The following is a 25,317-nucleotide window of genomic DNA, read 5'->3' as shown; positions in this document are numbered from 1 at the left end:
TGTGTAGTCTTTGATGCCCAGACCCTCCCCCTTCCCAAAACATCAAAGCATCCCCCCCTGTGCACTGGTGAGGGCTCTGCCAGGGTAGGGAACAGTAACCCCTTACTTGGTCCCTACCCCCCCCCACCTAAACCCACTAGCATTTCTGTGGCCATTTGAAAGGAGAGGATAAAGAGATCTATGCCCACCTCAGGTGAAACCCATCTGGCCTATACAAGCCCACTCAACTATCTGAGATATCGTCATGTATAATGATATGTCCCCTGTGGCCCGTACCCAAGATCCCACTTCTTTATTTCATTTGTGCCTGCACTTTTCGATGCTTTTGTAGGATTTTGCTGCTCTCCACACCAAGCGAGGGCTAATGTGGGACCAAACCAACACCACAGCTGGCCAGAGTGCCTTGATGAATGTCAAATCCATTTTGATGCCAATGATGAGGTCAATGTTTTTGACTGAGACCAAATCATTACCACCTAAATGCAAGATGATAATGTCCTGCCACGGAAGCTCCATAGCATATTAGAGGATGGATGGTATTACTTGGATCCACCTCATCCCTCGGTTGCCTAGCCAAAAAATGTTGGCTTTGCTCCATGGTAAGCCCATCTGTTCACCGGCACTCTTTGCCTTGGCTCTAAAGTGTGTCCAATATGTATGAGTGATCCAGTATTCATAGCACTTTAGTGACCACAGGTGAAGAGTCTATGACAGATAAAAACAGTGAGGTTAGGGTGAGCAGGATAAGCAAACCTTCCATTATGCCTACGCCAATTCTAAGGAGGACTGTTTTATGGGCTGGATGTATGATTTGTATCTACCAGGCTGCCAGCACCCTACGGTTTTGATCTGTGCCTCGCTTAGCCTACTGCTGCTTGCAAAAGATGCCACGCCAGTTTGTGTGGCTCCTCCCCTCTCATTGCTAACCTTCTGTGGAAGATAGTAATGAACTGGTAATGTAACAATGCAGATCCATCCCGATGTTTTAACAAAGGGCCTTTCCCAGGCGGGCGCACCCCTAAATACTCCTGCGCAGTCCTAACTGGGCATATAGTCTCCCTGTGAGCAGGATGTTGCGGTCCCGGTCGCAAGTCCTTACCTCCAGCTTCAGGGCCTCAGCATCTGAGCTTTCTGTGCGCCGGGGACTGCTCTCTCCCCCCGGTCGGTCGGCACAGGGATGCGCAGCTTGTTGGGCCTGTTCAGGCCTTCTCGCGGCGGCGTCTCCACGAGGGAGGGAGACGCCGCCGAACTCCGATACCAGGCTTCTCCCCTCCTAGGCGCGCGTGCGAAGAGACCCAATTTAAAGGGCTTTTCCTGCCAAACCACGGGCCGCCCACATCTCTGACGTCAGACGCCAGCAGGTTCTTAAGCCGGCGTCTGATTAATCCAAATCGCCTTGCAACGAGGTTCCCTGCTGGGTATTAGTTGCTCTGGCTGTCTCTGTGTTTGTATTCTCTTCTTGATTCCTGTTCCAGGTTCCGTCTTGCTCCAGCTCCAACTCTGGACCCTTGTTTCAGCTCCTGGTCTCGCTTCAGCTCCAGCTCCAGCTCCGGACCCTTGCTTCAGCTCCTGGTCTCGCTCCAGCTCCGGATCCTGCGCTTCCGTTCCGGAGGTCTCTCAATTGCCTCCCAGGGTTTTGATTCTCGCCTGCTTCCGACTCCTCGTGCCTGTCGCTTGCCTTGACCACAGTCTGTCTTCACTTCAGCCTCCGCCTAAGTCCCAGCGGTCCAGGTCCTCACGGGCTCCTCCCGGGGGGATCTCGGACTTCCAGAGTGAAGTCATCTTCTTCTCGTCATCGCTTCTGGTCACGTAAGTCCCAGCGGCTCGGATCCTCACAGGCTTCTACTGGGGGGATCTCAGGCTTCCAGGGCGAAGACTTCGGCGCTACGTCCAGCTTGCATCCGCCTCCTGGCCTGTCTCTTCTCAGCGGAGCATTCACCTTCTTCTTCCCATCGCTCCATCAGGCCGGCCCAAGAGTCCACTGCTACGCTCGCAAAACAGGATACAATGTAACCCATCTACCTGCCACTCCCTGGTTGTTTTTGATCTTCTGATGAAAATGTATACTGTATCTGGACAAACCTGTGTATTCTCTATTGCAAGGCTCCCTTCGGAAGCCCTGGTGGTCACTTTTGCACGGGCGATCAGCTCACTTAACCTAAAGGCCCCAAAAAACATCAACGAAAAGGCAAGTGACCACAGCTTGACCTCAAAAGCATCCCAAACCAGCCAGGAGAGCTCAGCCACTAAAGCCTGTAAAACCGGAGGTGAAATAGGCCTTCTGTTTTCAGCCTTAGCAGGCTTTTGCCTCCGCCAACCCTCCATCAACTTTTTAATCAGAAAGGAGCTGCTGATGCAGTTGATGCCCCACAATTTAGCCACAAATCCAATAACTGCAGGTGCTACCACGCCTGTGATCTGGAGACGGCAGAGTACCTGAGGTGAATTAAGAACCCAGTCACTGTTCTTTCCGTAATTTGCTTCGGATAGGAGATGCCCTCTGATCGACTAAAACTTTGGAATAAAGTCCATCCCTTCGAATAGACTCTCCATGTACTCTCTGCCAGTGCTAGTCTCAACATGGAGGCAACTCCGGGCACCCCAATTCCCAGATCCAAGGTGGGATCCGCAATGGCTGCGCCTCTGCCTCCGGGGCCAGGAAGCTGAAACGAGACCACTGAAAACGCGAAAGTGCATCAGCAATGCTGTTCTCAGCCCCAGGTACATGTTTAGCCTTGAAGACCAGGTTAATGCGCAGGCAGAGCAATACGAGCTCCCGCAAAAGCCTCTGCCCTGGGAGAGCGAGTTGTGAGTGAATTGATGGCCTGCACAACTGCCATATTATCGGTCCAGAAGACCATTCTCTTATTCCAGAATTGGGGCATCCACATGTGTATGGCTGCCACAATGGGGAATAATTTGAGAAAGGTGATATTTTATTTTAATTTTATTTGAGACTTTTATATACCGACATTAGTGTGCAATATCATACCGGTTTACATTAGAACTGACAGATGGAAAATACAATGAACAGGAGAGGGGGGAGGGGAAAAAACTGGTAATTGCAACAAGAACCAGACAGAGCAGAAAGGATGTGGAGCAACTAACAATTAACAATTCTTATGCTGTGATGTAGCAAGAAATAGCAAAACTGGGGGGGGGAACAGAAAGGGGGGTAGGGGGAGTTGCAAGAGAAAGCATGCGCCAGATAAAATACAACAAAGGAGCACGTGGAGGGGGAGGGACAACCCCAGAGAAATAAAAAAAGCTGGCCTAGTAAAACGGCGCCAGACCAATGGGCGCCCGTGCACAGGGAGGCCACCCACCACCACCACCGGGCACCCTGCAACACCTCACAGCCATGAGAAAAGAAAAGAAAGAATGAAAAGACTTCATCTGGAACTGGGAAGGGAAGGGCGACATGAGATCCCTGATCGGAAGACCCCCCCCCCCCCCGACATCACTGATGACAGCTCAGGACCATTAAACAGCGCCAGACCACCAGGTGTTGCGCACCGTGTGTCGCACGCCAAAGGGGCGCACCAAAGGGGCACTCCCCTTTGTGCACCCCTTCATGCAATCCGTAGTGCTAACATTCATATTAACATGTTTGTAACCTGCCTATGTTTGTAAACCTTATGATGGCTTTATAATGAAGCCGAATGACAGTATATAAAACCTGATAAATAAATAAAATAAAAGGAAATAGCTAAGCTAGAAAAGAACTAGCTGAAGGAAAAACAGCACGAAACAACAAAAAGTTTTTATTAAGGCAGGGGGAGAATCAACTGAAAGAAAAGGTAAGGGGGATGGAGGCTTACCTGGGAGGCAAAGGAGAGGCTCCGGGGATAGTCAATTAAAAGGGGAAAACGGAGTAAACTTCAGATCCATACGTGCCCGCAACTCCAGAGAGGAAGCACAGCAAACCCAGTGGCTGTGTCTTCTGGCTTGCTTCTTCTACCCAAGAGTGCTGGAAGCCTCACGTGGAAGGTGAGTTGTTCGCTGCTGGAAGCTGTATGAGGAGGTGAGTTGCATGCTCTCTGGTCCCCTGTCGGCTAATATGCAACCTCTCCCTCTCCCACCCTATATTGTTCCTGAGCCCTGCTACCCCTCCCTTTCTCATTGGCTCCTGGTTTGGATTTAAATCAGCCAGGGAGCCCCGTTGGCCGCAAGTTCCCCGCCTTCAAGCTGGCTTCAGCACGCCTGCCCAGTTATGAGGCCCCCTGCCTCAAATCGGCTGGGCCTCCTTTGAAATGTTATTAAAACACTAATGGGACATGAATGTGTGAACTAAAGACCACATTGCAGCTTTGCAGATAATCTTCAATGGGTAATTCTCGGAGATGAGCAACAGAGGAAACCATAGTTGATGAGCCTTGACTAAGTCTATAAGTTAAAGTCCTCCTAAAGCGTGGCAGAAATGAATGCAGTCAGCTTTCCAATTAGATAAAATTTGTTTGGCGACCGCTATTCCAAGGCGGTTAGGATCAATCAAGAAGAAAAGCTGGTTAGTTTGATGAAGAGGCTGAGTACTTTTTTGTAATATGCCAAGGCCCGTTTGCAGTCCAGAGTATTGAGAGTTTCTCTTCATGCGAAGGGAAAAACGTAGGTAGTACAACAGATTGATTCATATGAAAGCTGAGACTATTTTCAATAGAAAGTTTGGGAGGGTTCAAAGAACGACCCTGTTGTGATATAACTACAGATAAGGTGGGTAATGGATGAGAGCTTGGAGTTCACTAATTCTTCTTACTGAAGTGGCTGCAAAGAGACATATCACTTTCCAAGTTAAGAACTTTAAAGGATCAGATTCCAATGGTTTGAAAGGAGGCTTCATCAATTGAGAAACCATAAGATCCCATGGAACAGAAGGCTTCTGTATTGGAGGTTTGACATGCCAGAGTCCTTTCATTAATGAGACATGAGTGGATGCATGGAGATTGGTTTGTTGTCCAAGGTGTGGAATGCTGCAGTGGTGCTCAGATACACTCTCATTGAGGCTGAGGTGAGGCCTGAATAAGAGAGGTAAAGCAAGTATTGTAAAAGTTCTGGAAGGTCACATGAAAAGGGATCAGAGTCATGCTGCAGGCACCCAATGGAGAATCTTTTCCATTTGAAGGCATAGTTTTTTCTTGTTGAAGGCTTTATAGATGAAACCAATATGTCTTCAATATCCAATGGTAAATAGACATCTGCAATCACTGAGCATCATCCAAGGTATGAGGTTGAGGGCTGAAAAACTAGGATGAAAGAGCATCCTGTCTTAAGTTATAAGAGCAGGGTCTGACCCCAAAGGTACGGGAAGATTGCTGGAAAGTTTGACAAGATATGCATACCAAATTTGTCTGGGCACCGCTAGTGCTTTGAGGATCAGGCAGGCATGATCATGAATACCTTTCTGCAGAGGCGTACTAAGGCGGGGCAAGAGGGGTGATCCACCCCGGGTGGCAACAGGAAGGTCCTGCGGCGGCACACAACTGTGACCTGACAGGTGAAACCCCACCAGGAAAAGCAAGGAGCTGCAGTGGCAGAGGCCAGCGGTGCCACCAGCATTTCCTGGAGCTGGCGTGGTGACAAAATACAGGCCCAATGTTGCTGCCGGTGCTCTGGGGGCCAGCAGCAGAAAAACAGACCCAGTGTTGCCACCTGTGCTCCAGAAGCCGGAGGCAAAAGAGGCCATGCACTGCCGCCGCCGGCTGAAGGGAGAGACTGGCCCTGTGAGAGTAAGTGCCAGTGTATGAGAGGATGTGGGTGTGTGTGTGTGAGGGGGGGTGTGTGTATGAAGGGGTGTGTGTGTATGAAACGGTGAGTGTATAGAAGAGTGAGTGTGTGTGTGCCTGTGGGTGCAAATGTTTGAGAGGGTGCCTGTTGTGCAGAGGTGGAAGTGGGGGTGAGCGAGGAAACGTGTGTGAGAGATACAGAGGAAGCGTGTATGTGTGAGAGATGGAGGAAATGTGTGTCTGTCTCTCACACATACACACACACTCAAGCTCCCTCTGTCTCTCACCAAGCGTGTATATGTGTGAGAGACAGAAGGAGCATATTTTGTTTGTGTCTCTGGGGGTGGGTGGGTGTGTGTGTGTGTGTGTGTGTGTACCCCCAGTTCACGACAATCTCAGTGTGACAGGAATGGAGAGTTGGGGATTTTTTAAATCCTTATTAGTTTTAATTACTGGGTGTTATTTGATGTCTGCTGTTTTGAAATATTTTATCAATGTTTAGGACATTTTTTAAAATTTGTACAGGAGCTTCTAATTTGTACAGGTGCTTCTAATTATTTCAGCTGTTTTGAAATGTATAGTTTTTAGAATGGTTTTACTATTCTGATTGATTTATATGTCTCCTACAATAAGCAGGATGGTAGTCCTCACAGATGGGTGACATCATCAGATGGAGTCCAGCACAGAAAACCTTTGTCAAAGTTTCTAGAAGCTTTATCTGGCACACTGAGCATGCCACTATCTGTACGTACACGCGAGGTGCCCCTTCAGTCTCCTTTTTTCTATGGTGCTTTCGCCTTGCAGTTTTTGGAGCTCAGCTCTTAAGAGTAATTGTCTCGTTTTCCACAGTTCTCCTCCTTCTAAACGCAGTAAGTTTAATTTGTATACCTTCTCTGTGGTCGATTCCAGTGCGTTGCTTCTCGGTGGCCCACCAGTTGTTCTTTTCATGGCAACCGGTTTTTGCCAGTACCCCCAGTGCTGGCAGACCATGTCCATCACAGATCTGCATGAGTTTTGTATCCTCTACTGGGGGCATCACATGACATCTGAGGGTCTCAGCTGTGCGACTAGATGACCCCAAGGTCCGTCATGCGCATCTGGATAAAATGTCTGCTCCATACACGCCTGCAGCAAAATCATCGATGCCCCAGAGTCAAGGGGAACCACTCAATATGCTTCCCCTCTCTACACCCTGACTACATCGTCAAAGGACTGTGGAGACAGTGATTGCCCTCCCATGGTCTCTCCACTTTCCAGATCATTGGGATCCTCAACTTCCTCGATGCCGGGGAAAGACTGGGCCGAGCATCATGGGAGATCCCAGAAACACTGACACCAGTCGCCATCAACACATGGCACCAGTCCCAGTGCGGCACTTGCAGATGCCGTCCCACCACCAAAGCAACCCCATGGCAAGGAGCCCCACCCTCTGACAGGCCCAGGAGTCCCAGGCATTCTCCACAGATACCGGTGCCGGGAACCATGCTTCCTCAGAGCTCTGAGGAAGTGCCAGTGACGCCTCGTCCCCCTCCATCAGTCCTGTCCTCAGAGGACTTCCAGGAAGAGTTGGACCACAGGGTGCAGTGTGTGGTACTCCGAGCCTTATGAAGCATTGAACCGCCCCCATACTGATGTCGGAGCCCACACCATCCATCTTTGCGCCCTTGCTCGAGCATCTGGATGTCCTGCTTGGAGCCCTCCCAACGCAACCAGTACCCGAGGGACCCTCGGTTCCCCAGTGGCCACCGATACCCCCCCAGTATGGCATTTTCTTATGTTCTTATGGACCTGAGGAAACAGGCCTGGGTGTAGACTTAACTCAAGTTTCTCCCTGAAGGGGTCTTCTGGGAGTCTTGGTCTCTTGAACCTTGTCACGAAGTCGGCGATCTATCCTTGTTGCCAAATTCATTAGTTCAGCCAAGGTCTCAGGCATCTCATGAGCCGCCAGCTCATCTTTCAACCGGGAGTTCAGTCCTTCAAAAAAGAGGGTCTTCAGGCATTTAGGGTCCCAATGTAATTCTGATGCCAACGTCTTGAACTCTATGGCAAAGTCTGGTAAAGGTTTATTACCTTGCTTCAGGTGAACCAACGTAGATCCTGCAGTCGTGTACTAGGTAGGTTCAACGAATACTGATCTGAACAGTTCAAGAAACCCAGCAAAATCATGCAGGATATGATCATCGTGCTCCCACAGCGGAGAGGCCCAAGCCAATGCTCTTCCGTCCAGATAAGACAAGATGTAGGTGGTCTTGGCATAGGCTATAGGAAAATGATTAGGTTGGAGGGAAAAGTGCATGCAACATTGATTGATAAATCCTCTACATTTCCAAACTTCCCCTGAGAAGCATGTTGGAGCAGATAGAGGTACAATTTTCTTGACCGTCACTTCTGGCAGTGTAACTTCTTTACCTGTGGTGGTCGGTGTATTCATCTGTGCGTGCAACTGGTTAAATGCAGCAGTCAAGTTATCCAGCGAGTTCTGTTGTTCAGAGATTCGCTGGGCCAGGCCTGGAATGGCCTGCAATGTGTTGAGCTGAGCTGAATCCATGGAGTTAGCAATCTGTTATGGTTTTGAGGTGTTTGAGTGGATTCTTGGGTACTGTGGAGATGACCACACCCACAGGGAGGAGCCCCGTGAGGAACCACAGTACCAGGCTAGACCCGAGACACGCAAACACGCTCTAATTAGTATAACTCCACCCCCCTCTCTCCCCCCTCATTCTCTACCCCCCAGAGTTCCAATATCCTCCCTCCCCAATAATCTCACCATCTTCCTGACCATCTGTTTTTCCTCTCCTCCCCCCTCTCCCATCTTCCCTTCAACCAGCTCAATTTCGTTCGATTCATCCACATGTAAGTTAATTATTTTTCAAGGTTTCTTCATCAGCCTCTTACAAGGCAGCTGTATCATCAGGAATATCTTCTAATACCTTTATTTATTGTTATTATATGTTTTTCTCACATTGTTATCTGTTTATCTGTTACTTAAGAGTTTCTTCGTTATATGTAATGCTACTAAGCAAGTTATATGTAATGCTACTAAGCAAGTTTATCTGTTACTTAAGAGTTTACTTTGTTATCTGTAAACCGATTTGATTTGCATACAATGTAAGAAGACCGGTATATAAAAAAACCAAAAATAAATAAATATACACAGAGATTCGACTTATATTATACAGCTGAGGTATACCCCCAGAGGTGGCAGTAGTGAGGTGATCCAGAGGTAGCAGTCCAGGGACCCTCGGCAGAGGGGACCCGTCTCACAGAGATAGTATAGGGAGATCCGGATGCAGGTTCCCAGTGCAGCAGAGCTATAGATGAGACAGACTGAGAATGTTAGATTACTTACTAAATTGGTAGCTGTAAAGGTGGAGATCCCAGCAGGCAGTAGTAGTTAAATACAGGCACCGAGCCAGGGAGAGCAGGCTCTCGAGGACCGAGTACCTGATCCCAGATAGGCACCTGAAAGAAAGCGGACGACGACTACTGCTGCTGTGCAGGAGATGTTCCGCAAGTTCTTGGACCTGCTTCCATATGTTCCAATTGTACTGGGTCATGTACAATTGATAAGAGGCTATCCAGGCGATAAGCATGGCGCACTGAAAAACCATCGAGCGCTCTATGCTCGCACCCTGGAGGGGCTGAGGCATGGGTGCGGGAGCGTTTGGCCTGTTTGAGAGCGGACTCCACTACCATAGACTGGTGGGGGAGATGGCACCTCTCGAAGCCCAAGGCCTGTTGCACCAAATAGGTGGCATCCGCCTTCCTATTTACTTGGGCGATGGATATCGGGTGTCCCCACATCTGGAAAAGGAGGTCCTTAAAAATATCGTGGATGGGAATAGCCACTATCTCCTTCGAGGCATCAATAAATTGGAGAACCTCCAACATTTTATGCCATGCATCCTCCAGGGTGCGAGCATAGAGCGCTCGATGCCCTGGGTAGGAAGGTTTTTCAGTGCGCCATGCTTATCGCCCGGATAGCCTCTTATCAATTGTACATGACCCAGTACAATCAGAACATATGGAAGCAGGTCCAAGAACTTGCGGAACATCTCCCGCACAGCAGCAGGAGTCGTCGTCGTCCGCTATCATGCAATAAGGTCTCCAAGTGGGAAAACACGAGGTGAGATCCACCTATGATATCTTCGAGACTGCTGCCAGGGTGGTCACCGTGGGCATTGATGCCCATTGGATGGCCTGGCTTCGTGCTTCCGACCTATAGCCAGAGGTCCAGGAGAAGTTGGCTGACCTCCTCTATACAGGAGAGAATCTTTTTTCAGACAAGGTCAGCAATGCGGTAGCCCAGTTGAAGGATCACCATGAAAACCTTCAACAGCTATCTGCCAGTGCTTCGGACCTGCCGTCCTCCATATGGAAATCTTCTCGACCCAGTTCTAGGAGGTCTTTGTATAGGCAACAGAAATATTATCCCCCTGCCTCCCGGACTTGCATGCCCCATACTGTTTCCAGGGGCATTAATAGAGAACTCCCAGACCCCAGCAGGCCCCAGCTATGGGGTTTTGACTGGAGGTGAGGGAGCATGAGTCAGCATATCGTACCCCTGCCACCCAATCCCCCAGAGAGGGGCAGACTGGAAAATAAAACGGAGGATGTCATAATGCCTCTGTATCATTCCATGGTGAGACCGCACCTTGAATACTGTGTGCAGTTCTGATCACCACATCTCAAAAAGGATATAACTGCACTGGAGAAAGTGCAGAGAAGGGTGACCAAAATGATAAGGGGTATGGAAAGGCTGCCCTATGAGGAAAGGCTAAAGAAGATAGGGCTGTTCAGTTTGGAGAAGAAACAACTGAGGGGAGATATGGTAGAAGTCTACAAAATCATGAAAGGACTTGAACAAGTTAATGTAAATCAGTTATTTACTCTCTCAGATAAGAAGGACCAGGGGGCACTCCATGAAGTTATCAAGTAGCTAATTTAAAACAAATCAAAGAAAATTCTTTTTCACTCAGTGCATAGTTAAGCTCTGGAATTCATTTCCAGAGGATGTGGTTATAGCAGTTAGTGGAACTGGGTTTAAAAAAAGGTTTGTATAAGTTCCTAGAGGATAAATTCATAAACTTCTATGATGGTAATTAATAAGCAATAGTAGCTTGTGATCTATTAATGTTTGGGTACTTGCCAAGTTCTTGTGTCTTGGATTGGTCCTGCACAGCCCTGCTCCTGCTGCTTCTTAGGTGCCGGCCCGCGCCTCTCTGCTGGATTTAAAGGGCCAGGCACAGGAAGTGTGCTGGTCCCACCTTTAATGGGACTTCCTGCTTTAGCCCTATAAAGGGCTGCTTCGTCAGACTGTTCCTCGTCTTGCATCGTCGTGACTTCCCTCTGGAGGCTCCTGCCTGCCAGAGCCTTGTAAGGTCTTCTGTTCTTCGTGGAGCTCCTCGTCTCGTCTGCCTTCTACCACGTCTTCATGTCTTGGTGTTCTGCCTGAGGTCCCAGTCCATGTTTGATGTCTTGTCATGATCGTCTTCCTCCACGTCCTGATGTGTCTTCCTGCCAGGATGTTCTTCCCTGTGTCTTCGTCTGGTGCTCCTGAGCCTTCTGTTCCTATAAGCCGATGCTCTCAGATGGTGTATGCCCGAGAATGAGGTGGTTTGCAGGTGGGAAGTGTCCCTGCGCTCCGGAGCCTTCATTCCTGCCAGCCTTAGAGGGAGCTTCGGGTGATACCGGCTTCGTCATTTGAGTCCCTCTTTGCCTGGATCTTCGCTGCGCTGTCCCGTTCTCCTCGTGGTCCGTGACCAGCCTGCTAGGGCTGTGTAGGGCGCGCAGTGGGACAAGGTGGTCCGCGACTCAGTCCCGCGGGTGGCCTGAGTAGGGCGCCCTGAGAGACAGTGCCAATGTCCATGCCTTGCGTTTTGCCTATTTGGATGTCAAGTTCCTCGTCATGCCCGTGATGCCGTCGCATCAGCCAAGTGTCTTCGTCATGGATGCCGTCGCATCAACCCAGTGTCTTCGTCAAGGATGCCGTCACATCAACTAAGTGTTTTGTCAGTGATGCCGTTGCATCAGCCAAGTGTCTTCATCATGGATGCCGTCGCATCAACCCAGTGTCTCCGTCAAGGATGCCATCGCATCAACCAAGTGTTTTGTCAGCGATGCCGTCGCATCGACCATAGTCCTGTCTACGTGTCAAGGCCTCCTTCTGCCCTCAACCTCAGGCCAGGCCTGCTGCTCCATGCTGCTCGCAGCAGGTCCGAAAGGGCTCGGAATGGTCGGAGGACCATTCAACTTCCAACATCCTTGGATGTTGGCCTTGGGAGCTTGCAGGCCTGGCAGAGGGTCAGCCCATCAGCCATGTGGAGCCACCGTCAACCCTCGGCTCGGCCCTGAAGGTCTGGGCGCGGGCTGAGGCCCAAGGGCACACTAAACCACCAGAGTTCAACAACAAGCTATAGCTTCTCCCCTCTTCCCCCCCATGGCAGAAAGGACTCACCCCTGGGGGTTACAATCAGCAGGAGGGGACCGGTGGCATTGAAGACAGCCCCTACAGAGATAAATTATGTTTGTGTGCCCTGAAGGATAATGTCCCTTCAAATAAAAGTGTTACAGGGGGATGCTGGGGAAGGAGTGGGGATAGAGAAAGGAGGCTGCAGTGCGCTGACTGGACTAGGGAGAGAGGGATTCTGGGGAAGGAGTGGCTGAGAAGAGAAAGGGGGATGCTGGGCAAGGGGTGGGGAAAAAGAAAGAGGAATAGAGGATGCTGGCAGGATTGGGGGTGATGCTTTGCTGGAACTTTCACCACCAGGGCAGTAAAGACAAAGGAGAGAGCCCTGTGCGGGAGTAGCCACTGCTGATTCAAAGGGGAGGGTTGTAATTCTGAATATCTGCCCTGGGTGCAGAAAAAGCTGGTCCCTATATAGCTGACCAGGGACAATACAGAATAGCACAGAATCTGGTAATTGTCCATCCTATCAAACACTCTGTACCCTGTAATTTTAATGACTGTTATTAGCACTATTATGTATTTTGTCTTCTTTATTCTCTTTTTGTTAATTCTGGCAATGCATATACAAATTTTGTCATGACAATAAAATTTCCTGAATCTAAATCTGAAAAATGCAGCAGTGTGTCCTTCTCTCTTTCAACCTCCACCCCTGACTGCATTGTTTTTCCTAAGCCATAATGGTGGCAGAGGAAGCAGCAGCCTTCTCTTATGCCTTCTGTCTGTCAGGCCGATTCAGTAAAGTCCACGGGAGAGCCGGTGAATGCCTGCTCTCCTGGCGCGCGCACAGACCACTCGCCTGTGTGCGCGATACAGTATTTAAATGAGGCCCGGCGGTAGAAACGGGCAAAAGGAGGCGCTAGGGACACTAGCGCGTCCCTAGCGCCTCCTTTTTGACAGGAGCGGTGGCTGTCAGCGGGTTTGACAGCCAATGCTCAATTTTGCCGGCGTCGGGTCTCGAGCCCGCTGACAGCCACGGGCTCGGCAACTGGATGCCGGCAAAATTGAGCTTCCGGTTTTCGACCCGACAGCCGCTGGCCAACTTCCAATTTCTTTTTCTTTAAACTTTCTTTTACTCTTCGGGACCTCCGACTTAATATCGCCATGATATTAAGTCGGAGGGTGCACAGAAAAGCAGTTTTTACTGCTTTTCTGTGCACTTTCCTGGTGCCGGAAGAAATTAGCGCCTACCTTTGCGTAGGCACTAATTTCTGAAAGTAAAATGTGCGGCTTGGCTGCACATTTTACTTTCTGAATCGCGTGCGAATACCTAATAGGGCCATCAACATGCATTTGCATGTTGAGGGCGCTATTAGGTTCGGCGGGTTGGACGTGCGTTTTCCGCCCCTTACTGAATAAGGGGTAAGGGAAAACGTGCGTCCAATGGCAGGTTAACAGTGCGCTCCGTCGGCCTGTGTGGAAGGAGGAGGAAGGATCATGTGGTGACTGAACCCTGCAGCCAGTTGCCGGAAATGGGGCATGGGGCAGTTGCCCAATTTCCTATGGTCCTCCTTCCAACAGGACAGACCTTCAAGTTAATACTGGCACCTTTCTTTCTAGGAAAAAAGCACTGGATAAGTACACATTGTCATACCAATCAAGTTTCCTGCATGTGAATCTGCGTGGCATTTTAAGTCATGGGGAATTGTTATATATGCAGCAGGAGGGCTCTAGTTGTATGGAATGTTCAGGTTCTGTGCTAGACCCCCCTCCTGCTTCTTGTTTCTGGCGTTCATCTATTCTGGCTGTGCACAGCTTAGATGGCTGCTGGTGTGCATAATAACAGTTGGTTAATATCTGCTGGCTTCACCTAATATTCAACAGGAAAGCTGACTGGCAGTTTTCTAGCTATAATCTATAAAATCTCATAAGTTCATTGCCTAATATGTAGCAGGCTACTGCTATTATGGAAGTAATAACAGTGGTGGGTCTCCCCCACCCCCCGACCGGTCTGAAGTTATCACCTAATGTTTTTACCAGCAGAGGGCGCAATCTCGCGTTTCATTACCTATGCCTTTGCTTTCAGAAGAGAGTGCTCGTTAGTTACCCCTCTGCGACGGGGAGGACAGTACGGCGCCGTTCAGAGCTCTGCAATTGTCCTGGCCTTTAAGCGCCTGGATAAAGGGAGACGGCAGGGTTCGGCGCTGAAACGAAGCTTTCTGCTGGCGGGTAGGTGCTTATCGGTGGAGGAAATCTTTCAGCCAGAAGGCCTAAGCTGCTGAGATGCTTTTAATTGTAGTGCTGCCTGGGGTTAGGATTTTTTTTACCTCCTTCGTGTAGCGTTTCAGATATCTTAAAAAAGAAAAGCAGTAGCCGGGCACTTGATACCGCACCCGAGCGGGTCCGACCCCTTCCGGGATTTGTGTATTTCGGGCGCGTTAAAATGTCGGGGTCGGGGGGGGACCTGGAGTGCTGCTTCTGAGCAGGGCTTTGGCGCTTCCGCTAGAACTTTTTCTTGTCTTCGCGAGAGCGAGGGACCGCCTCGGGCTTGGCGGTGGAAGTCCGGGGCTAGCTCTGCTTAGCCAGAACTTGCTCCTGTTCTTTTATCCTTCAGAAGAGGACTCGAAAGCGAAACAACTCCCCCCCCCCCCCCTTCCGAGCAGAGCCCCTGTAACCGCAAGGTGTAACCGCGCTGTTTTTACTGCGCTGACTGGTTTCCTTTGAAGGTGCTTCGTCTGCAGGAAGCAGCACTTCCCGGCTTGAACGTTCACGCTATTTGTAACTTCTACTTGTATTTTACAGAAAGAAGTTTACAGCAGTCCGGTTTGTTAAAGTGCCCGGGCTTATGCTTTTTCTGCGGGTAGAATCTGGTTGGACGCGTAGGTATGCGGAGCTGAAAATACCCCCCCCCATGTCTCTTCGTTCCTAACAGTCCGTGTGTTTTGGAAGAATGTGCAGCCTTCTAGCTGTATTGAGGAAGGACAGTGTTAGTGCCGATTAATGTGGGTAGCTCCCGTTTTGACAATTCTCTCTTAAATGTATAAATAAGTGTTGGGAATTGAAGGGTTGAAACCAGCAAATTATCATAGCTAGTTAGTCAATATTGGGGTCTATGTTCAGTGCTTGTATAGCTGGATAACTTGTGAGTTAGGATAAATTTTAGCTAGGTATCTCGTTATCGAACTAAAATTGTCAGAAAATTTAGGAGTTTCTGGGTTGAGTTAATTTAACCTGATCAGTTATCCAGCTAAGTCCAATATTCTGGACATGCCATAGAGTAGGCCTAAAGTTAGATAAACTTATCCAGCTTTCTTAAGATAGTTGGATATATTTAGTGATATGGATGCACCCAGAGCTTAATTTGTAGACAAAAAGGAAGTGGAAGGGGGTGAGATGGGTATGGCCAGGGGTGGGACCAGGACTGTGTGTGAACCCTCTCACTCTCCTACACTCATACCTGAACATGCTCTTCACATTCTTACTGCTCGATGCAATAAGGGGTGCAAAAGCTATTGTGTGTTTTTACTCGTGTTTTAGCATGGGCTTTTCAGTGCTAATGTAGCTCTGTTAAGTAAAAAGGGCTTTAGTGCCAGAAAAACCTGCACTAAAAAACCTGTGGCAGGCTTAGTGTGGGTACATGCAAATTGCAGGACAATAGCCTAATTAGCTATTACCTTGCAATGCAGAGGCGCACTAAGCAAGAGACTGCTTAGAGCAGTGGTCCCCAACCCCGTCCTGGGGGCCCACCAGCCAATCGGGTTTTCAGGATATCCACAATGAATACACATGAGAGAAAATTTGCATGAACCTGACTGGCTGGTGGGCCCCCAGGACGGGGTTGGGGGACTACTGGCCTAGAGCATCTCCTACTACTGTGAGAAATTTAACACCTGTTCAGAGGCAGCTGTTAAATTTCATGTGACTGGCTTGACCAAAGCTGCCCTCCCACAAGATCTGACCTGATGGACCAAGCAGTCCAGGTCAGACCTGGGGGTCCTCCACCTGAAATGGTGCATTCAGAAGGTCCATGTCTTAAAACAAAGCTTGCCAGACCCCAAATCCCTGGGGATTGGTCCTTTCCCTGACATGTGACAATGAATGGTTCAAGCTGCAGTAAGTGGAGTAAATAAATTAAGTGCCCAACATGTTATGTTAATTTTTTTTCACTCCTTCGCTCACTGCTGAGGGGAGAATTTGGGGTCTGGCAAGCTTTGTTTTAAAACATGGAAGAATGAGACTCTCTCTAACTCTCTCCTCCTCTCTGCTCTTGTGATCCTAATCCTCTATCCCCAGCTTCCCCATAAATTCCCCGGTGGTCCTTGTTTCCTCTGTCCTCCTAGTGCAGGGTTTCCCAAGCCTGTCCTGGGGGGCTCCCCTGCCGGTTGAGTTTCAGGATATCCACAATGAATGTGCATGAGATAAATGTGCATATTTTCAGTCTCCATGGAATGTAACTTTATCTCATGCATATTCGTTGTGGATATCCTAAAAAGCTGATTGGCTGTGGGGTCCCCAGGACAAGTTTGGGAAGCCCTGCCCTAGGGGTCCTAAAGCCTCTAAGTCTATGCACTGTTCTTGGTGATCCTTGAGCTCCTCCTCTCCAGCAACTGTCGTCCTCTCTGACCTTGCTCAGTAAAGTACAGGCCTCCTCTTCAGGCCAGAATCATCGGACTCCTCCCTGCCTTGGGGAGTGGGAGCAGTCGGTTTCTCAGTCTGCTTGGAGAGGGGTGTGAGGCTTAGAATTCAAAAGCAAGACCTATCTTTGCCTCCTTGGGGATGAAAAAAGGAAGCCACGCTAGATGGTGTCTCTTTTTTTTTTTTCTCTCCATCCCCTCCCCTCCTCCCTTCCACACCTAATCCTTTGTCCACTCCTCTGATCATTTCAGTCGCATCTCATAGACCCTCCGATCCCCTCACGTGCACCTCACAGCATCTTGGTTTTCCTGACACCCTGTTCTTGTGTTCTTGACATCCCACATCCCATCACCCATTCTCCTTCCCCCTCCCTCCAATCCCTTCACTCACTCCCCTGCCTCCTCTCATTCATTGTCTTGGCCCTTTACGCCCTCGCCACTCCGGTCACCAGCAGCAGAGGTGGCAGGGCCTGGGATCATGGCAAGAGAAGAAGGAAGCCAGCACACTCAGGAGTGGTGGATGCAGTGGGGCTGGCAGGCATTCACTCCATGTCGTTTTTTTTTTTTTAACCTTGGCTATTGTCCCTCTCAGCCTCAAATAGTACTGGGAAACTGCACAAAAATCAAAGCTATGTGGCTGCCCTTGTCTCAGGGTAAGTAGCTCCAGCACTGTGTTCTTCTCTGCTTCCTCCAAGGGCTGGGGAGCCATAAATAATTCGTGCCACTACTGGCTCTGTTCTGTTTCCTCAGGTGAGGCAAAATCGATATACACTGCTGGCTCTGCTCTGCTTTCTTGGGTCCTAAAAAAAAGTTGACAGAATGCCCCCCCCCCCCCCCCCCCCCGAAATTAAGCCCTCGGTAATGGTGATAAAAAGGAGTAGAATTAGCACAAGTTTTGAAAGTTGTGAGCAGTAGTGCCCTCTATCAAGGCCAGGATTGAAGTCCTGACAATTGGTACTACTGCTCACAAGTTTGGCTTGTGCTAATTCAAACTTTGTGTCTGTTCTTTGTTTTGCACTGTCTGCTTCAGTACCCCTCCTTCTCCTCCTCCTCTTCCATGCAGTACAGGAGGAGAGATGGGGGGAGGCTAGATTAGGGAGCAGAGTGACTCTTCTCTTCTCTGTGTGCTCCAGGCTCACACCTTCTCATTCTCTTCCCTCCAAGCTGTCTTCAGGGGAAGGGCCTGAGAAGAACACCCCTGCTGCTCTGCCTCTTAATCCTGAAAAGAAGTGCCCTTCTGGCCGTTTCCCCTACAAATTAATTCCTGACTGCACCATTGAACATCCTGCCAAAGTTAGTTTTCTGGCTAACTTTGCAGGCTGATCAGTAGCTGAAAATTAACCCCACTTTTTTTTTTTTTTTTTTTTGAGGATATTGTTTCCTTTTAAATCTGTATGTAGAAAGTTATAATAATTCAAATCAGAAAATATTTGTTATACCTAGGTTGAAACAGTTCTTAAAGACTCTCATTCAAAGTGTGTCATATTGGGGAAAGTAAGAACATGAGATGTGCCATACTGGGTCAGAACAAGGGTCCATCAAGCCCAGTATCCTGTCTCCAACAGTGGCCAATCCAAGTCACAAGTACCTGGCAAGTACCCAAACATTAAATAGGAAGGCCAAATGATTACCGGCATGGTTAAAAGGTGAGGTGAAAGAGGGTATTTTAGCCAAAAGATCTTCATTCAAAAATTAGAAGAAGGATCCATCAGAAGAAAATAGGATTAAGCATTGGCAAGTTAAATGTAAGACAGGCTAAGAGAGAATTTGAAAATAAGTTGGCCATTGAGGCAAAAACTCATAATAAAAACCTTTTTTAAAATATATCTGAAGCAGAAAGCCTGAGAGGGAGTTGGTTAGGCCATTAGATGATCGAGGGGTTAAAGGGGGCAGTAAGGGAAGATTAAACACATTCTTTGCTTTGGTGTTTTCTGAAGAGGATGTTGGGGCGACACCCCTACCGGAGACAGTTTTCAAGGGTGACTATTCAGATGAACTGAACCAAATAATGGTGAAACTGGAAGATGTAGTAGGCCAGATTGACAAACTGAAGAGTAGTAAATCACCTGGAAAGGATGGTATATACCCCAGGATTCTGAAAAAACTAAAAAATGAAATTTCAGACATATTACAATTAATTTATAACTCATTTAAAATCATCAGTTGTACCTGAAGACTGGAAGGTAGCCAGTGTAACTTCAATATTTAAAAACAGCTCCAGGGGTGATCCGGGAAACCTATAGACCAGTGAGCCTGACTGCAGTGCCAGGAAAAATCATAGAAATTGTTAAAGAATAAAATCACAAAACATTTAGATGAACATGGTTTAATGGGACTCAGTCAGCATGGATTTATCCAAGGGAAGTCTTGCCTCACAAATCTACTTTTTTTTTTATTTTTGAAGGGGTGAATAAACATGTGGACAAAGGTGAACTGGTAGATGTGGTGTATTTGGATTTTCAGAAGGTGTTCAGCAGTCCTGCATGAGAGGCTTCTAAGAAAATTAAGTCATAGGATAGGAGTCTGTCCTTTTGTGGATTGCAAGTTGGTTAAAAGACAGGAAACAGATGGTCTGTTTTCACAGTGGAAAAACGTAGTAAATAGTGAGTGCCTCGGGGATCTGTACTTGGACCGGTGCTTTTTAATATATTTATAAATTATCTGGAAAAGGGGTATTACGAGTGAGATGATCAAATTTGCAGATGACAAAAAATTATGCAGAGTAGTTAAATCTCAATTGGATTGTGATAAATTGCAGGAGGACCTTGTGAGACTAGAAAATTGAGCTTCCAAATGGTAGCTGAAATTTGAATGTGAACAAGTGCAAGGTGATCATATAGGGAAAAATAACCTTTGCTGTAATTATACAATGTTAGATTCCATTTTAAGAAGTTATTACCAGGAAAGAGACCTAGGTGTCATAGTGAATAATACATTGAAATCGTCGGTGCAGTGTGCTGTGGTGGTCAAAAAAAGCAAATATGAATTATTAGGAAGGGAATGGCGAAACGGTGGATGTCATACCTCTGTATCACTCCATGTTGAGACATCACCTTGAATAATGTGCCCAATTCTGGTTGCTGCATCACAAAAAAGATATAGGTGCACCGGAGAAAGTGCAGAGAAGGGTGACCAAAATAAGGGGCATGGAACAGCTTCCCTGTGAGGAAGGCTAAAGAGGTTAGGGCTGTTCAGCGTGAAGAGAAGGTTGAGGGGGATTGTGATAGTCTATAAAATCATGAAAGGACTTGAACAGATTAATATAAATCAGTTATTTATTATCTTAGATAATAGAAGGGCTAGGGGACAATCCATGAATTAGCAACTTAGCTCATTTAAAACAAATCAGAGAAAATTATTTAACTTTACGTGTAGTTAAGCTCCTGAATTCATTGCCAGAGGATGTGGTTATGGCATTTAGTGTAATTGGGTTTGGATAAGTTCATAGAGGAAAACTCCATAAACTATTATTCAGTAAGGAAGAGTATCTTGGGATCTATTTAATGTTTGGGTACTTGTGACTTGAATTGATCAGTGTTGGACACAGAATGCTGGGTTGATAAGCCCTTGGATTGGCCCAATATGGCATATCTTATGTTCATATCCCCTGCTACCTTTGCTGGCAACAAGCAGTGGCTATTTACTGTTAATAGTAGTTTATGGGCTTCGAGGAACTTATCCAAACCTTTTTTAAACCCAGCTACACTAACTGCCTTAACCACATTCTCTGGCAATGAATTCCAGAGCTTAATTGTGCATTAAATGGGAGAATTTTCTCTGATTTTGTTTTAAATGTGCTACTTGCTAACTTTATGGAGTGCCCTCTAGTCCTTGTATAATCCAAAAGAGTAAATAACTGATTCACATTTACTCGTTCAAGTCCTTTCATGATTTTGTAGACCTTTTATCATATCTCCCCTCAGCTGTTTCTTCCCCAAGCTGAACAGCCCTAACTGCCTTAGCGTTTCCTCATAGAGGAGCTGTTCCATGCCTTTTACCATTTTGTTCACCCTTTTCTGTATTTTCTCCAGTGCAACTATATCTTTTTTTGAGTTGCCTAATCATACATAAAACTTTGTTAAAAAAAAACAAACCCCTTTCATAGCTTATAGGTGTTTTCATGTTTTGTGTATCTCTTGGGGAAAAAAGCATAGTAAAATCGGGCCTGGTGTCAGTGAAGCTACTGGATATGCATACAAACAAATCTTATTCTGCTTGAATGGTATCTTTAAGATATATTACTTTTAACCCCATTTCTTGGCTTGCCTGCGGAAGCTTTTTAAAAGTAAAATTGTTAAAATAATTCATATCTCCCATTTTGCATCTATGAGAAAAATGCTTAGTAAAAATAAAAAAAGACTCTTTTAAAATGTGGAAAGATTTTTTTTGGTTTCTATTTGGTTTCACTATAGTGCAGCAAGACAACTATTTTGTGATGTCTGCCACTGTAAAACCACCTTGATTGCCACTGGCTAATGTGAGCCCAAGTAATGATCTGTCATATGATACAGCCAGTCTTAATTATATAACGAGCATTATACAATTTCCTTGTGATTTCACTTTGATCCTGTTATAAGAGCATGGCAAAAGTAGAATAAAGGACATTAATATTTATTGAATTGGAAGCTGCTATGAAATGAGAATTAAAGATCTAAATGTGCATACACGGAGGAGAGGGGGGAAAAAGGAACATGGCAGGCATTCAAATACCTCAAAGGTGTAAATAAGGCACAAGAAGCAAATCTTTTTCAGTGGAAAGGAAGCTCTAAATCTAGAGCTCACGGGATGATAATCCCAAGGGGGCAGATTTAGGAGTAACTTTGGTAAAATATTTCTTCATTGGAAGGGTGGTGGATAGAGCGGCTTTCCAGTGGAGGCTGTGGAAGCAAAAACACTAATGGAATTCATGAAAACCTGGCATAAGCACTGAGGATCTGTAGTCCATGAAGAGAGAGCCAGCAATCAATAATGGTCAATTTAGGGATGTGAACTTTTAACCATTTAAATGATTAAACAGCAAGTAAAGTCTTACTATTCAGTCATTTAAACATTTAATATAGCTGGCATGAACTAGGGGATCTGCTTAACCCATCCTGTAGCTTCCTTTTTTGGAGCAGACAGAACTGCTGTTGGCCAGTCTCAAGGAACATGTGGGAATATTTGGGGTGGCTCTTCCAGATATATCTCAAAAATATATATGTGGGGGTTAACTCAATAAAAACATAAGAAATTGCCATGCTGGGTCAGACCAAGGGTCCATCAAGCCCAGCATCCTGTTTCCAACACAGGCCAAACCAGGCCACATGAACCTGGCAATTACCCAGTCACTAATATTACACAGCACTCATTGCATTACATAATATCGTAGTAATACATTGATAAATTACATAAATAAATATAAAAGCATGATAAATTTATATTATAACACAGTGGTTCTCAACCTTTTTTTTGGTCGGGACACACCTGACAAATGGTTCTCACATGAGTGACACACTGAACATGTGACCATCACGGGGCTAAATGTAAACATTCACTCTGCATCCACAGGAATCCCCTCAACCCCCAGCAATGAGTGCAGAGCAGATCTAGGGCATTACCCGTACAACTCACCATACAAAAAAGATATTCTGGTTCTGATGACATCTCAGTAAAAGCAAAACAAACTCCCTTTACTACCAGGCACAATAGCCTTCCTTATGAAAAGACAGTAATTTACCACTAATGCATATCCTATTGAGAAAACAACAAATAAGATTGATACAAATGCCTACATGCTAGTAAAATACCTCACCTCGGTCACACACCCAGAACTGACCTTCACCAAGTACAAAAAAAACAAACACAAATTATAAATATGGAGACAGAAATTGGAATGGAAAACCAAAAAAGCCACTCTGCATGCAGTGCGAACCTGGAGAAATGGAAAGAGAAATACAGCACCTAACATAATCTCAGGATCTGCAATAATGCACACAAACTAACCCGCACAAAGTTACACCTGTATTATGGAACACACGCAAACAGTAACAACCCTATCTAAGAAACACAACTATTAAGCCAGGCCCTAAACACTAATACATTTCCTATTGGGAAAACAGAATAAGCCAAGCTGCTACAGAGCCCCACACAGAAATAATTGTAAAGTTATACCAAAAATGTAACAAAACAGCTGCTGAACAGAATAATATTCAATTAAACACTCATAAAAATTATTAAAACATGTCCAAATATCAAAATATTTCAAAACAGCAGACATCGCATAATACCCAATAATTAAAATGGCAGTCAATCAAGAAAAATAAATTTAAAAAGCCCCCTTTACTTACCCTCTCGAGCAACTCTCCTACTCCTTTCCCTTCCAGGGCACTTGCCAGAAGCAGCAAGGGCTGCTGAAGCTCTGTCCTCAATCTTCTTCCTTAGCACCCACAACCAGTCACTCACAACACACACACCCCCAATTAGGCCCCACGACCAATCTCGGTCACTTTCACACCAGTCATCTTCCTGACCAGTCTGGCGCTCTCACCCAGAAACACGTCACCTTCCTGACCAGTCTGGCGCTCTCAATCACACACAAGCTCGCACCCATTCACACCCCCACACACACAAGCTCTCACCCAGGCTTCCATTCACACCCACAGACACAAGCTGTCACCAAAAACAACTTCTTCCTTCACTGCAGGGATGGGCTCCAGTTCTGCTGCGGCTTTAATTCGGCGGACCTTCTTTTTTCGGCGCCACAGGAATAGGCGCCTCGGTCAGGGGTCAGGTTTCCTCTTCGCCGCTAGGGGTCGGGTTTTCCTCTTCACCGCTACGGGGATGGGCTCCCGTAGCGGCCTTGCTTCGTCGGGGTTCTACATTGCCATTCCTCCCACCCCACTCCTGGGCTATGCCATGCCTGCCTCACCAGCCAATCAAAGGCTTCCTCCCTTCTTCCTACTCCCACTGGCAGGTAGAAGGGAGGAGGCTTCCAATTGGCCTGCTCGGGGGAAGGCAGAATGAAGGAGGCTTCCCATTGGGCAGTGGGGGTTGGAAGAAAGGAGGCTTTCAAATGGCCCGTGGGAGCTGGAAAAAGGGAGAAAGAAAGTACAATGGGGCAGTGGGACACCTGGAGACGCGACACACCTGCCGGTGTTTGGCGACACACCGGTTGAGAAGCGCTGTTATAACATATCACAGAATGGGCCAGACAAGTGGGAAAGATTAACAACTTCCAGAATAAAACATCCACAAATACATATGGCTTTATATATCACCCTACAGTATAATAACCTATGTATTCCCAACATACCACATTAAAATCACATAAATAGATCCCCCAACAAGGTCCCTTGTTTCACCCTCCACGGGCTTCCTCAGAGGGTTATATTGGCAAATTCTTCCTCTCGGGGGGGATATATTGGCTAGTTCTTCATCCAACACTCTTCAATAGCTGTGATTATTTCCATCGGCACCAGTTTGTTCCTCAATGTGTATCATACACTCATCCTCCGAGAGAGTCTGTAGCAAAAATACCAAATAAAAAAAAACACTAACACGCCCCGCTCATATATTCAAACGTTCATCCGTTACCAAACACATCACCTCATTACCGATGATGCGACCATATGGTGTTCTCCCCGTAACTCATATTCTCCGTATCGCACCATACTCTTCTACAGTGGTTTTTATCTAGAGCCACAAAAAGTATTGTATGCATTTGTAATTTGATCTACATCGGCCATACGAAGCAGATGGTACGTTAAAGAATTTATTTATTTAACATTTTTCTATACCGACCTTCATGGTAATAACCATATCAAGTCGGTTTACATAGAACAGGGAGGAACTTTAATAATAAATAATCATTTAACAGAAGGAGCAAAGTTACAATCAACAAAGAGGATAAACTTGGAAACATAGGTAGCTGGAAAAAAGACTAGGAGGAGGCAAATAGCTGAGAACATAATAACAATACAGGTTAGAATATGTATATTTTGGCTGCTTAGGGGTTTTTAATTCCAGAGTTCGTGAATTGTGGCTAAGGGCCGTTAGTGTGCTTCAGAAGGTTGCGGGAAGGCTTGGCGGAAAATTTGTGGAACATAAGAGCAATATACGTATTAAAAAGGAGGTGGCTCCATTAGTGGCCCATTGGGATTTATGTGATCATCGGGTTGATGACTTTAGGTACTTTGTTATTCAACAGAGTAATGAAGACTATAGAGGTGATGTTTCCCGGATACTGTGGCAAGAAGTACAAAGGTTTATTTATTGGTGGAGAACATCGTCCACTCGGGTTTTGAATGGGAATGTGGAATGGGAAGCATTTTATTAGATGTGGATAGGTGATTGGGATGACATGGGAGAGCTATGACTAGATTGGTCAGCAAAAATTGAGGGGTGTGCTTTGATTGGCTATAGTGGGTATTTAAAGATGTTCTGTGCATCAGTTTACATGGGCGGCATCGCCCACATTGTGTGTGGCTCCGGTGTGTGGTGTCTTCATTGAAAGGATTCAATCTTTCTGGTTTGTAAGGTTGGTGTTGAATTTGAATTGTGGTTTAAAACATTTTGTGGT

General features: G+C 46.7%; 1 protein-coding gene across 2 annotated transcripts in view; it reads left to right on the top strand.

Annotated features, from left to right (window-relative positions):
* Window positions 1–14,194: 14,194 nt before the first annotated feature.
* TWSG1 (twisted gastrulation BMP signaling modulator 1) overlaps window positions 14,195–25,317 on the top strand; it is a 90,917-nt gene continuing 79,794 nt past the window's right edge. Inside the window, exons 1-2 of one of the 2 annotated variants that reach the window (XM_029590999.1) lie at window positions 14,195–14,355; window positions 14,929–15,009. The gene's annotated coding sequence lies outside the window, so the exon portion shown is untranslated. The remainder of the gene's footprint in view (window positions 14,356–14,928; window positions 15,010–25,317) is intronic. The other variant, XM_029590998.1, reaches the window with a different exon arrangement.

The sequence above is a fragment of the Rhinatrema bivittatum genome, chromosome 2 (assembly GCF_901001135.1).
Source record: "Rhinatrema bivittatum chromosome 2, aRhiBiv1.1, whole genome shotgun sequence".
In the NCBI taxonomy this organism is placed as follows: Eukaryota; Metazoa; Chordata; class Amphibia; order Gymnophiona; family Rhinatrematidae; genus Rhinatrema; species Rhinatrema bivittatum.
Note: the sequence above shows the minus strand (reverse complement) of the source record. Positions and strands in the feature narration are given on the sequence as shown.